Here is a 16087-nt window from a genome sequence, read left to right as displayed (position 1 = left end):
AATCAACCTTTATATTTTAAAGATTTTTTTGGGCCCCAAAAAAGGTTTTTGAGACAAGCTGTAATTTTTACAGCTTAGTTAAGTATCTAAATAGGTATAAAAAAAATAAGCCGGAACATTTGGCTGGGTCCGTGCCTGAAGCGTGCAAAATATTTTTTCAAAAAATAAAAAAAATAAACTTAAATTAAGTCCGACTCGCGCTTTTTCTGTCATCCTATAGATGACGAACTATTTTGGTTTTTTTTTAAAATTTTTAGAACCAATTGTTTCGGAGATAAAGGGGGGAATGATCTTTTTTTGTTTATTATCTTAAATAAGTTCTACTTTTAATTGTAAAATAACAAAAAAAATACATTTAAAATTCTCACAATAAGCTCTTTCATTTGATATGTAACACGATAAAGTTAACTAAATAAAAAACCGGCCAAGTGCGAGTATTTACTTTTTAGTATTTGTTAGTAGTAAGGATTCGTGCGTTCTGGCTCAAACTTAGGGGGGGGGGGGGGTCAAACAGCCCTGGTTTTGGTTGCTGACCTTTTTTTTTAGCAGCCACACCGTCGGCTTCAGGTGTTACTTGGTGTCAGCAGGTGGGCGGGGTGTTGGTTCAAGATGGCGCTCCTTAATGACTCCTTAATGAGGCCACACCCAACCCCCCCCCCCCCCCCCCCTAGCTGAAGTTATAAAGTGGGCGGGGGTTAAGGGGTTCAAGATGGTGCTCTCTCATTACCTAATTACATCCATTAATTAGGCCACACCCCCAAGTTATAATGGGCGGGGTGTTGATTCAAAATGGCGCTCTCCCATTGCCTAATTACATCCATTAACCTGACCTGTCTCTAATATCTTTGTAGTTCGAATCATACCTAACCAAATTTTTATTATGTTTAGAATTCTTCAAATACCTACTTTTATTAAATATTTACGTTCAAGGGGGATACGGTTTAAACCTAACCTAACCTGTCTCTAATACCATCGCAGTTCAAATCAAACCTAAGCTATTTTTTAATTTTTATTATGTTTAGAATTCTTCTAGTACCTACTTTTATTAAATATTTACGTTCAAGGGGGATACGGTTTAAACCTAACCTAACCTGTCTCTAATGCCATCGCAGTTCAAAGTGTAGAAGATATCAATTCAATGTTAATGAATAATCATAAAATGCTGTAATTTGTAAATTATTTTAATGCATAATATATAAACTTAACACAGTTTCCTGTTTTATTTAATTCTTATTATTACCTTTAGTCAAAATAAAAAACATTTATTGTTGTACAATATTTATTTAAAAATAATTCTAAACATATGACTTATGGTAATATCATTACATATTGTGTCTACAGTAGAGAAAACATTGATAAAATCATTCATTTTAACGTTTTTCATCTTCAAATAGAGATAAACTAAACAGTACTTTCCACATACCGATGTTAAATAACTTTGCAATTGTTGGTGATTATAAAACCACCTCTTAGTATTTCTCTTTAAAAACATCTGATGATAACCTTCCGGTTTTCGACCGAAGGAATCGAAATATTCACCAATGCCATTATCATCAATGTATATGGCTATCCAATGTGAACCAGGTTTTAAATCTGGATCTAAATTGCTTATGATATAAACAGGTAGTTGAACAAACATAGGCATTCGGTTGGCTGCAAATACATTCGATTCCATGTTTATCTTACTCATACAGTGTTTAATTTCATGTGTATTCATCTTGAGTTCTTTCAAAAATATGACTGAATAAATCCTTGTTCGTTCTATTTATGAGATCACACACTAACATCTCGATTTTTATTGATTTCTATAACATTATCAAATTCAGCGTAAATAACGCAATTAATTGTTGTTGTTAACGCTGCATCAAATCGAACTTCTAGTCTTACACTACCATGTTTGACTAAATTCCAGTGTGAGCTTGAGCTCGCCGAAAGATCAAGAGTTAAGTCAAATGCTAGTAAACAGTAGCCTCCTCCATAGTCCTGTCTTCCTATTGAGTTACCTTCATTCAGTTCCAGAAAACAATGTATGATAAGTCGATGCAAATAAATCTTCTTTAAATGAGGGTTGCAAAGTCTTAGAAGGTACCTGTTGACCATCAACATATAGAATAAATAGGTTTAAGCCAATATTTTCGAAATTAAATGGATTTTGTGTGAGACTCCCGTTAAACGCTGATTTTTTACGAATCCTATAATGCATCTTTTAGGTACTTGTCCTAGAAATATGTTATCCAAGTTTTTACCTTGAATCCCAGTAGGAATCGTTAAAACTTTAACTTCTGCTCTAGTTATAGGATATTTAGCAGTTGTTGAGGCTAAAACTTTTTGATGCGCCAGTAAAACAGATGGATTTATTCGAGCCTTACGATTTATAAGGCTTGCGTCTAAAATTGTAACTTAAAATTTTTGATCATCACTGTTGCACATGAGATTAAACACTTCTTTACTTCGCACTAACTTAATGCGCGTTTCTACACCATTAATTAAAAATTTATCTTGATTAAATATATCACCATGTAAATGTCCAATCATATCAATGGCTTTATTCACTTTAACTAAATCTTGTCTCTTGGTGAAACCCTTATTTGTACTATCTGTAGCGTCCATCTTATGAGGAGTGTCTTGATACCACAGCCCACATGTCAAGTGGGAGTCTTTTGCTGCAGGTCCATAATTAAGCAATGTTTCTATATATGCACGATATGCATATGTGTTATTTGGAGGAGATACAAGTTTTTGATTTAAATAAACATCTAACTGATTAAAAAGTGAGTGTAGCCAATTATTAACAGGTGCCAGTTGAGTGGTTGTCGTAACTTCATTTGAATCAGACTTTACTATTTTTGCTTTAATATAGAGCATAGTATGAGATAGGTCGATAAAATCATCCCCTGTACCAGGTACTTGGAATTCAATAGGCCCATCATCACTCAAAGATGAAATCGGTTTGTAATGAATCCATTATAAATGCCACAAATATATTTTATTTTTAATGTATAACTCTGTTGTTTTGATTTAAATACATTTATTCCTCCACTATTTTCCTTGATAATAAGACGTGTTACTTGATGGTAATAAAAATAATGATTCATTTGATTCATCCATTCACAGCTATTGTTGCTGGTCCAAGTAGCTGCGGTAAATCTCATTTTGTTACAAATTTCTTCAATAATGTTAATGCGGTTTGTAATCAACCATTCAAAAAAATTGTATGGTGCTATGATGAAATGCAGCCATTATATAATTTAAAGAACGTGGACTATAATCAAGGTATTCAAGATTTAAGCATATTCGATGGGAAACATCCTCAACTACTCATTATAGATGATTTGATGAGAGAATCTGATGGACGAATAGTAGATATTTTCACTAAAGGAAGTCATCATCGAAATATAAGTGTTTTTTACATAACGCAGAACCTATTCCATCAAGGGAAAGGTCAACGTGATATTTCATTGAATGCAAATTACATAATTTACTTTAAGAATCCCCGAGACAAAACACAAATAAGATATTTGGCGAGACAAGTTTATCCAGAAAACTCAATTTTTGTTGAAGAAGCTTATAAAGATGCAACTAAGGATGCCCACGGTTACTTAATGATTGATCTTAAACAAGCAACAGATGATAAGCATCGATTCAAAACGAATATATTACCTATTACATCATACTGTACAGTATATGTTCCAAAAAAAGGGCTTTAAATAGACCTCACGATAATAATTTCAGTCACTCTGCAACTATGCATAAGAGAGTTATAACACATCAACATTTACTCAAAGCACTGCATACTTTAAAACCTAAATACCAAAAAATTATATTAAAAGCTTGCAGTGATGAAGAAACAAACGTTATCTGCGAGTGTATTTTTAGTAATATTAATTTTGATGTTACAGGTAAAAACTAGTATTCTGTTTAAATAGTAATTTCTTCAGTGAAAATGTGTTCGGCTACAAAATAAAATACAATATACAAATAATATATTTTAATAATTTACAAGAATAGTAGCAGGGCTTCGTTCCTTTTCGTTCATAAACCCGGGAACGAAAAGGATTTCGGTTCCGTTTGTGGTTACCGGTTAAAGAACTGTTCTATTTAGATAACGTTGAGATGCGTTCGCCTTTCGTTTTTGTGGAACGAAATTAAACAGTTAAGGAAATTGAAAATATCGAAGTAAAATTGAACGAGTAAGTTATTGCTATCTCTTTTACGTATGACAATGAGTTTAACCGAGTCTCCGAAAGGCCGCAGTATCCGGTAGTATAACGTTCTCCGCGAACCGCAAAATTCCGTTCCCTCTTCTTACCGGTTAGAAGAGAAAACGTAATTTTTTAGTTCATCATCATCATCATCATCATCATATCAGCCAGAAGATGTCCACTGCTGGACACAGGCCTCCCCCAAAGAGTGCCACAATGACCGGTCTTGCGCCACCCGCATCCAGCGGACTCCCGCGGCCTATCTCCTTGTTGGTCCTTATTGGTCCTATCTCGCAGCATGTTATACAAATAACAAGTTTACATTGTATATTTGCATCATCTTGATTTGTACCCGAACACATTTTCACTAAAGAAATTACTATTTAAAACGAATACTAGTCAACGGTGAATTTCAACGGAAGTAAAATAAATTCATGTTTCCATGTGTTTTCAGTGATCAGACCCATACAAACTATACGTTAAATTAAAGATAATTTAATACGCTATTTTATCTCATTTAAAACTTTTTTGTAATGTTCAAGATATTTTGTAAAAACCTGATTAAAAAAACAAAACAAAACAAAATTTCAAGCACACATATGGAGCTTTTTTAAAAAAAAAATAGTAATAAATTCGGACGAATACTTCTTGAGTTATGGTTGATTTTTTAAAACTCAATATCCGCCATCTTGGATTGGCGGCCAAAATGGTAGTTTGAGATGGCAATCATCGTTTTTTAACATCATAATAAGCCTATCTAACTGCTGTGAAAAGGAAATTTGGTACCCCCAAATTATACTATTTTCCAAAATTTGGCTAGCTGGCCCATGGACTACTAGTACTACTGTTTCGTTTAAGCAATATTTGTATTTATTTTATGACGTTATCGCGTGATGTACCTAGCTCGAGGTATTTGAATTTAAATAAAATAAATGTACAAATATGTACGAAATCATTCATTAATTTTATTCGAAAATTGTTTGTGCTATAGGTCCATGAGTTCCATGACCAATATTTAACGGATCCGTGAGATCCGAAATATCCGGATAATTCGGATATCCGGATATCCGGATTGCAAACCCTACCCATGCGGTTGCGAATTGGCGTTTGGGAGTAGTTACTACAATTTTTACCGATATTATTTTATAACTAGAGACCCGTTGCGGCGTCAACACGCCGCTAGAGTATGGTTCTAAAAGTTAGGTTGCCTGTCCACTGGAGCGGAGCGGTAAGCGGGAAAAAATCCAGCAATAGAATTTCATTAAAATTTCAGAGCGGAGATTTTTCCTCGCTCATCGCTCCGCCACCTCGCTCCGCTCCTGTGGACAGGCAGCCTAAGACTGAACGCTTAATGAAATCAGGAAATGTGACGTCTTCAGATGAATCACTGGCTGTCACTATCTATTTGATGCTGACTATACCCACAGAATATGAAATCTTATACATAATTATCCATACTAATATTATAAATGCGAAAGTCTGTCTGTCTGTCTGTCTGTCTGTGTGTTACCTCTTCACGCTTAAACCGCTAAACCGATTTAGTTGAAATTTGGTATACAGATAGTTTGAGTCCCGGGGAAGGACATAGGATACATTTTATCCCAGAAGTCACCCCTCAAGGGGGGTGGAAATTTGTATGGGGAATCAATAACCGCTCAACCGATTTAGATGAAACTTGGTATGGGGATGGTTTGAGCTGTGGGAAATAATATAAAATAATTTTTATCCCCGAAATCATCCCTTAAGGGTGTAAAAAATGGGGTGGAAATGTATAGTGTGGACCAATTTGGGGGTGAAAAAAGGATGGATTAAAAAGCAGATTTGTTTAGGAATTAAGATACCCAAATGACTAATTCCACGCAGACGAAGTCGCGGGCAAAAGCTAGTTTCTTATAAAATGGCGACACGTTTGTATAATTTTAGCGTATTATATTTCGGTCGCGTAGCACCTACCAGCATGTTTTGTGATCGTTAGTTTTGATGCAAAAAAGACATAATTATTGTCTATCTTTTCGCATCTTTCTAAACTAAAAATCATGATACGCGACCGCGATATGATACGGTAAATCGAGATTTCGTGGATACGATGCCTTCTTGTCATTTGGCTCTCATGCCTAAAATTCTAAGGGCTAGAGTATAATTTATATTTAATTCTCTTTTTCCTATTATTCATGAGACTGAAGTTTACAAACATTTTACAAACATTCCGTGACATTCCGTGTCTGGGCTATACCGCTAAAAACGAAGTTCAAATTGCGGGCATCTTTCTCTGTCACTCTAATTACGCCTTCATTGGAGTAAAAGAGAAAGATCCCCGCAATTTGCGAATTTCGGTTTTCGCGGTAGACCCTCTGACCTAACAATAGACATAGTATATACACGTAGTTATAGACATGAAACCGAGCGACCAGGGGTAAGAGAAAGACATATTCATGTATTGACAGTTTCATGTATGGCAGCATAAACCTTTTTAGGGTTCCGTACCCAAAGGGTAATAACGGGACCCTATTACTAAGACTCCGCTGTCCGTCTGTCTGTCACCAGGCTGTATCTCACGAACCGTGATAGCTAGACAGTTGAATTTTCACAGATGATGTATTTATGTTGCCGCTATAACAACAAATACTAAAAAGTACGGAACCCTCTGTGGGCGAGTCCGACTCGCACTTGGCCGTTTTTTTCTCTTTTACTCTTATAAATTGCGGTATTTCGCCATCGCCTCCATTTCATTCGGCATTTTTTCATGGTCGGGTTATGCCATCATAGCAAACCCGACCATGAAAAAATGCCCGATCGGTGATAAAGATAAAGCATGGCACTATTTTCTCTTTCCTCTTATAGGAATCGCAATAAGACTATCTTTCTCTATCAAAGAGTGTCAGGCCCTTGAACCTAATTAAGTTTTTCTTTAATTTACTTTTTTGAAAGTATGTACAACGACTGGACCGCGACCTTGGTACCGTCAAAATATTTCTTTCTCGCTCTCGGCGTACGGCAGCCCACCTTAAGCGCCTAACACATTACCGCACCGCACTGGTCATTGTGCGATGCACCTATAAGTAAGAGCGAGAAAGAAATATTGCTTTCTCGCTCTTACTTATGGGTGCGTCACACAATGACCTATCTTAAAAGCCGTTAGAGACTACCACACCTCACCGCGACCTTGGTGCGATGCGGCGCACGTATCGATAGTGCGCAAGGTGGTCACCGTACGTACGTTAAGGACGCAGCTATAAGTTAGAGCGAGAAAGAAATATTATAGCCGTATTTAACTGACTATCGTAAAAGCCGTTAGAGACTACCACACCTCACCGCAGCCTTGGTGCGGTGCGGCGCACGTATCGATAGTGTGCAAGGTTGTCACTGTACATACGTTAAGGACGCAGCTATAAGTTAGAGCGAGAAAGAGATATTTTGACCGCACCAATACGGCTTTTCGAGATATTCTCTTTCTCGCTCTCACTTATGGGTGTGCCGCACCAAGATCGCGGTGCGGTGCGGTAGTCTGTTACGCTTTTACACACGATCGCAGATACGCCGCACTGCACCAAGGGCGCGGACCGATGCGGAAAATGGGGTTGGCCGGTCGAAATAATTAACAGAGGGCGCCAGCATAGCTTGCCCTGTCAATCCCTAGAATTGTGTCAAATTTTTGTTTTTTTTTAATGCCCTGGATGCCCAGCCCTTTAAGCCAAATCTTGTAGAAAAAGGGGCAAGCTATGATGAAGCTATGGGCTCTGCAAACCTTTGACAGTTGCCAACCCCATTGGCTGACCGTTTACCTTAAAGATCCGACATCATTTAACATCCTCATAAGAACAAACCTCGCCGTACGTGCTTTTTGAAGTAAATATAGATGCTTTTCTCCACCGATTTGTATGGTTTATGGTGGGCTGGCTACAAATTCTGTCCCTCACGGGCGCACGCGGTACGCCACTTCTATAGGATCCTACCTTCTATGGGCCAAAGCGACAATAAAATAAACATGTGTCATTTTGATGAGTACGATGTGGATGACACATGTCTGACATGTTGTCAAACACAATAATAAAATTTTATGGTGTTTTAATATAATTTTTAGTGTGGTGTATGCATGTTACAGTCTCAAAACAAATATTTGAATGGATTGGATACCTTACATACATTGGATATAGGTTTGAGTTCAATTCAATCTCAAGTCAGAACAAAGGTCACGTGGTACATTTTTTCAAATTTACTTTTTAGTACTTTTTCGGGAAAAAATCATTATTGCAAATCTGTAGCACGAGACGAATCTAATGACATATAATTTATTAAAATCGAACCATAACTGCCGCGTAATATATATATGGATAATGGTACGGCACCCTACGTGCGCGAGTCCGACTCGCACTTGGCCGGTTCTTTACATTTAGTCAATATGCATATGTAACGGAACCTTTCGATCACGAGTCCAACTCGCACTTGACCGTTCTCCACATTTTAAATAGGTATGCGAAAAAAGTTTGCACATATCAACATCTTTAAAAGGAAGACAACCTGGCAATTTAGAGTATATTGACTTAATAGTCCCCTTTAAAGTTGACACAATATGTTTACTGTCATTCATTGTCAACAAACTGTAAAATTGTTTTTTGTATTTTCGTACATGTTTTAAGTGTTGCGGATATTATGTTGCCCTCAAAATAATATTTCATCATGCTGAACAACTTACTACAGGTTTGAGTGCAATTCATGTTTATTATTATTTGGTCATCTTGACATCTTGAGTCAAAATAGGGATCTCATGTCACGTGGTCAAACTCACAATTTAACAACTTTTTCAAATTAATTTTTCAGTACTTTTTTAGAAAAAAATAAAAAATCCAGGAGTTTTATGCAACTCTCCAGCATGAGACGAATCTAATGACATATCATTTATCAAAATCGGACCATAACTGTAGATCTGATGGGATGAACAAAAATCGGCCTCGCGTAATATATATATAGATTAATTAATAGCTATCGTTAATTTTATGAATTTAAAGAAACATTTGGGTACTAAAAAACTATCAAAATTTCAGAATATAAAATACAAATTCTGATTATTAAATCGAACATCAAAATTTAGAAAAAAATATTATATAAATTTATTCCTCGTCAGAATATTGCAGTTCTTCTGAGGACTCGTCATCAGAGGAAGGGGTCATAGGGGAATACTCTTCGGATTCTTCAGCATTATCTGTGAATAGAGATAACATACCTACATTAGAGATGGGCAGATGGGCCAAATATGGAGTTTACCGGATTCGAATATTCGGCCGAAGGTCGCTACTAGGGAATGCGGAACCGGTACTGTTCCCAGAACCGGGACTGACATTTCCGGTACTGGGAAAGAACCGTGATATCCCGGTTCTTCGGTACTTTTCGGTACTAAGTATTTACTGTTGTATTTTTTGTTAAATGATGAATTACTTATATGAAACTGAAAATTAAGATTCAATTTTGTGTAATTCAGTACAAACACAACCTAGAAAAGAACAAAATCGAAAAATAACAATTATGTACCTAAGCTTTCTTACTTTAAAATTCAAAAATTTATTGTAGGTACACACAATTATTTACAGGGTTGTTAAGATTAACTTAAATTAAACACAGTTGACAAAATGTACCTGGCATAGAAAAATACAGTCAGGTTACTCTGGTTCCTACACTAGGCTTAGCCTGTCTCGTAGGTAACCCAGACTCGAATGAGGTTATACAATTAATTTACATAACTTAAAGCCTATAAGAAGAGGAGATAGAAAACAGAATTAATATCACATTTTTTTACAATAAATTATTAAGAAACAAGCATTCTAAAACTATCTTAAATTATATTGATTCTAACTAAATTAAACATTATTCAATAATTTTCGTAAAATGCGACATATTATGCACTATATTACGCACAAGATCTATAAAAAAATATGTCACAAACTATTATTTTAATAATCAATAAATGGAAAAGTAAATTAATGACTAATAAGAACAAACAACAGTTTCATAACCTTTTTCAAATATCAAATATCTTTATTTAGCTTAAAATATGGTACAAAAGATGAACTTAGTAAATAAGAAGCACATGCATACTTCACCAGCAACTGGCATGCAAAAAACACAAACGCGAGCTATGCTACATCGAATTAATAATGCTAATAAATCTAAATATTATACATGTCACGTCTTATAATTACAACGTTAAAAACAAATGTCATACTTAATCTAATTACAATTGTCAGAATCTAGCCTTTCACTAATCAAGAGAAATAGTATATTTTCTTTCTTCACTCATTACCTTTCGTAGACCTTCACGAATGTGGTGGGATGTTTTTTCCCCCTCACATTTGCTAATTACTGGATAACATGAAGACGAAATTTGAATAAATGATTGAAATTTCGATGTTTTCTGATTTCAATTGCTTCACGTACCTTCCTGCTGTAGTAACGACGTTCCGTTGAGAGGACTTTGGGATTATGGAGCTCAATCCAGTGGTTTGGTCCCGACTGTAGCAAATGTTCGGCTACCGCAGACTTATTTGACGTTTTTTAACAGCTGTGATATGTTCCTTGACCCTTTCCGCTATAGTGCGTTTGGTTTCCCCAATATAGGAACTACCACAGCTGCATTCAATCTTATAAACGCCAGGTGTTTGATAAGGGATAACATCTTTTGCTGACCTAAGTTGCCCCGCAACCTTGGACAACGGCATGTACACAGTTTGTATGGAATACTTCCTTAGTACCGTACCGACCTTGTCCGTCACTCCCTTGACATAGGGCATAAATGCCGGTCGTCTTGCAACATCTGGATGCTTCCTCCTCGGTTTTCGTCTAGGTTGCCGGCTGTCCAACCTGTACCCATTCTTCCTAAGAACCCCCTGAACGTGTGACAACTCACTCTCGAGAAATTCAGGGTCACAAAGATCATGCGCTCTGTTCTTTAGGGAATTCACAAAGGACAGTAGGTGACGAGGGTGATGATGAGTCAGAGCGTTGAGATACCTGTCTGTGTGTGTTGGCTTCCTGTAGACAGTGTGCGCCAGGGAACCATCCATCCGACCTATCAGTTTACGTCTAGAAAAGGCAGACTGCGTTCCGATTCCAATTCATATGTGAATTTTACCTTAGGATGAATGGAATTGAGATACTGGAGTAATTGCTCCACTTCCTGCTTGCCACCCTTTACAATACAAAAGACATCATCGACATACCGCTTCCATAACTTCACTGCCCATGGTTGCAGATCAATGCTAGCCTCAAAATGCTCCATCCAGATATTTGCTAGAACCGGTGCCACAGGGCTACCCATAGCAACTCCATCAACCTGGAGATAATGCTTTTGTTGATATAAAAAGTAGCTTCCCTCCAAGCAGTTTCGCAGCAATACCATGACAGACCCCACTATCTTATTGTCTGCGAGCCTCGTCCGAACTACCTCCAGACATTATTTTACTGGAACGTTGGTGAAAAGCGACTCAACATCGAGACTCACCATTATATCATCCGGTTCCAATGTAATATCCTTCAGAATGTCTATAAAGTGACGGGAATCCTTCACATAAGCATAAGACGACAAGCGTACAAGTTAATAATCAAGATCAAGTGCGGGTAGTTCGCAAAACCCGCGCGGCAAGAAGATGTTGATACAATTCCTCTCCAGTCTGCCTGTGACCACGAACGTAACGTCACGTTCGAAACGTCAGGCCATAAATAAACGTAAGTTTGTACGCGATTAAGTCCCGTGTTAGTTTTAAAATTATGAGTGAAAATCGTGTTAGTTTAGAACAGTATAAATTCTGTCATTTTTGTTATTTTTGGGTTTACAATCAAATTTATTAAGTAGACTATAATCTTCACGTTTTTGAGTAGCGTTTTTGTCGTTCGGAAAACGTCTGTGTGCAAAGAATCATCTCTTGTACTGGGTCCTGGTTGTGGGTCTGGCTTCACGTCAAGGACAATTAAATGAACCTTTTTTTTTAAATGCTTGCGTAATCCACTAGCACTCGTTGGTCCACCTAACGTTTTTAAAACTTTCCCTCACTGATGTGTGTAGTTTGTCTTTTTCTATTTCACATAATGTGCGCGCGAATAATAAGGAAAATAAAATATTTTAATATCAAAAAGTACGTTTGGATTGGCTCCCTAATCTTTACTTCTTCGTTTTAATTCACATGTATAGACCATCAAACTCCAACAGCTACAATACTTATAAGTATTTATCTGACTACTCGAGCTGGACTGTCAAGGTTGGGGACTTTGGGTAGTTAATGTAGTTATCGCGCCAAAGCCCAAATCCTAGCCGGGAAATACCGAGCGGAACAAACCTTGGGCAGCCGAGACTGCCGAGAGTACTACACGGGTGCTACGGAGATTATGCGCCAAATTTTAAAGTGATTAATGCGGTTTACTTTACTAAATTTTCAGTACCGAAAAGTACCGAAGAACCGGGATTTTCATTATCAGAACCGGTACCCGAAAAGTTGAAATTTCCCGGTAATTTCCCTAGTCGCTACCGCATTTAAAAATTTCGGATCCTTGTTTTTTCTTTGTGGGACGACTAATCATTTAATCTAATCATTTAGGCGTTCTAAATATTGATTTATTGGTGAGTAGCCCTAAAACAGCTATAAAAAATATTTAAAATTCAACTGTACAATATCTAAGTATCAAATTACACATTAATAGCTTTGTTATACCTTGACTTGACTCATTGTCTCAATTTTGTATGAGGGGTCAGAGACTACATTAACGCAGAAAATTTTAACTTCGACGAAATAAGCAACATATAATACCACAAGCCAACTTTGTCAGTAGAAATAGGCGCGAAATTAATAATGTGTATGGGAGATCGATCCTTCGCGCCTTCATCCTTTCTATTAGCAAAGTTGAATTCACAGAATCGCAGTTCGATTAACAACGCGATGACGGAAAGTTCTGTGTAAGAAAGTAATGTGTACAACTTAACGGTTGGTAAGAAGTTATCATTGTTAATTTAATTACTGACTGGTTGAAGGCTTTGCTGAGTACTATTTTCTTTGGTTAAGTAAGGCCCTCAGCACACGGAGCGTAAGCGTAAGAGACGCGTAATACGCACGTAGAGCGAGAGCTCTACGAGCACTTACAAGTTCAAACAAGTCCGCACACGAAGCTTAGTCGTAGCGTAGCGTATGAGATTTCTGTCGTAATTACGACAGTCGTAGCGTAATGCTGGCGTAAAAAACAAAACGTAAATAACTTTTTATGCAAACAGTTTCTTCGTAATTAATTAACATAGGTGATAAAATGTAAAAGTAACATCGTCGATACATCTGCCGAAGACATCTGACGCCAGTGATTTCAACTAATGAGATTTCACTCACAAAACTATTACGTCTATTACGCTTACGGGGTTATTCCCACTAGTTACCACCAAGTTGTTACCAGTGGTAACTACTGGGAATTATTTCTCACCTTTTACCACTGGTGAAAAACCCACTATAATACATTCATTCTAGATTTTTTCGCGGCAAAATTTATAATTATGTTTTACTGCTGCTGTGTTATACCTGTAGGTGAGGACATTATAATGCACCACTCTCCCCCCCCCCCCCCGCCCTCGGCTTCACCCCTCCCCCCTTGAAAAGTGTCCCATTTTACAGATTTTCTTAATTTTTAGGAAAACGATAGAAGCTAAGATAAAATGGTCAGACTAAATTATTTATTGATAATTTTCCTACAAACATGCACTTACATTCATTTTGATACGAGTTATAGTTTTCAAGCTATGGTGCGCTAAAGTTTACTAAAAATCTGCCATTAACATAAATGAGACATTTAATACTTAGGAAACAAATGCTTAAAATGTAACACAAGAAATGCTTTATAGTACCTAGTTTATGCAACTGATACATAATGAGAGGCCTTAAAACAGAAGTGTGGTTTTATGCCACGAGCGTCAGCGAGCAGCAGCGAGAGCGCGCAACCAACAGAATCACACGAGTGTTTTAAGGCCTAATTATGTACAGTTGCATACACTACTTTATCTACACACATATCATAAGTATTCTAAGATGGGTTCAGAAGCCTTTTTTTTTTGTCGGAGTGGGAATGCGCTTACGCACGGTGTGCGGGACTCGCCGCTCCTTTTCCCTCTCTTGGCGAGAGGGGGGGATAATTGGCCCTACCCAATAAACCCACTCCGGCGTTTCACCCTCTTTGCCGTTCGTGAGGGCGCACTGGGATCAATAACATTCCACCACGACCTGCATTGCTACTCGTGCTACCTGTAAAATATCTATAGACTAGATTTAAACTCATAACCTTACAAAAAGTATAATGTAATATAATTAAAGTAATGCTGGTCATTTCCTACGGTTTCTGAACGCATTTTAGAGCACTAACGATATGTGCGTAGAGAAAATAGATTAGCGTACAAAAGTCGCCATGTGTTTTTAACCTACTTTACAGGAGACACAAAAAACTGTTTATTTCGATAATTATTGGACATAAATGAATCAATATTTTTGTGACAAAAGTATTTGCACTTTAACATACATTAAGGAATTACATGAAAAAATATTTCAGTTTTAATAATATGAAAAAAAAAAACTTTTTCATAAATATGTCACATAGCGAGTTTTGTTTGGGTCATAAATAACCTCTAAGTGTCTTACCATTACATGGTTAGATTTAATTGTTAAGGACCCTATACATTTTTTGTTCTTTATCGTCACATGGCTATTTAATAATATGATGTGAGCGTTCAATAAAACAGAAAAAAATGCTATGTAAGTCAATATAATTGAATTTTATTCGTGAATTAATAATCTACGTACTTTTTTATTATAACTATTACTTTATGATCAATTTGTTTCAGTCAATATCTTTGAACTAAATATGTTTACCTAGGTAACTCAATTAAATTGGTTTGATAATTATTTGCCAGCCCAATAAGTAATCAAATAATATACATATATACGAAGCAAGGTGAAAAACGATAAAAAACTATTTTTTCTAGTTTTGTAATCAAAATGTTGCCTTTAAAATCTCTTTAAGGACTCTCTTCTTCCTGCCCTTATCCCACGTTATGTGGGGTCGGCACAACAAGTTTTTCTCTTCCATTCTCCTCTATCTTTGGCCACCTCAGCACTCATTCCTTTCTTTCTCATATCCTCTTTCACACAATCCATCCATCGTTTTTTGGGTCTACCATCCGCTCTCCGTCCATCAGCATTCATCCCTAACATTGTTTTGCCTATGTGACATTCATCTTTCCTCGTTACATGCCCATACCACGGCGCGAACCTATATACTACTCCTCATCTTCTCCGTTACCGGTGCTACTTTCAAACTTCCCCTTATATACTTATTCACCAGTCAAATATCAGATGACAGTCTTATAATGGACTGTCATTGGTTTTCTCCTGCATTGCTTTATTAAGTAAGTAATCACAGTGAAGTTATAGACCTGTACCAATAACTTCTGAGGTTATAAGAATATTAATGTTGCTTATTTTTTATATATAGTTTCCAGACCATATACTAAACCTAAAAATAATATTTTGTGTCATCCTAGGTATTTGCTTAGGTAGAAATTTAGGTATTTCTTTTTTCAATCAGCATTCTGTAAAAAAAATATTAGAGACGAAATTCTTTGTTTCCCTGTAAAGGCAAAGTGGCTTCCGACGTACACACGCATTTTGTGTCATTTTCATCCACGGGTATAATGGCATTTAATAAATACCTAATATTGATCCTAAAACGCCTAAAAAAATATTAGAGTCGGTAAGTGAAGTGTTGTACTTTACAGAACATTGTTATATGTTATTCAAACAAATCTGTGTCAAATACATCCACCGCTTTTATTTAAAAAAAATTTTTTTCTAATTAACACCCTGTATCTGCCA

The 16087-nt window shown here is 36.6% G+C and overlaps 1 protein-coding gene across 5 annotated transcripts in view; it reads left to right on the top strand.

Annotated features, from left to right (window-relative positions):
• LOC134754820 (maternal protein pumilio) overlaps positions 1-16087 on the top strand; it is a 528457-nt gene that overhangs the window by 56005 nt on the left and 456365 nt on the right. The window lies entirely within an intron of this gene.

This window comes from Cydia strobilella, chromosome Z (assembly GCF_947568885.1).
Source record: "Cydia strobilella chromosome Z, ilCydStro3.1, whole genome shotgun sequence".
NCBI classification, from domain to species: domain Eukaryota; kingdom Metazoa; phylum Arthropoda; class Insecta; order Lepidoptera; family Tortricidae; genus Cydia; species Cydia strobilella.
Note: the sequence above shows the minus strand (reverse complement) of the source record. Positions and strands in the feature narration are given on the sequence as shown.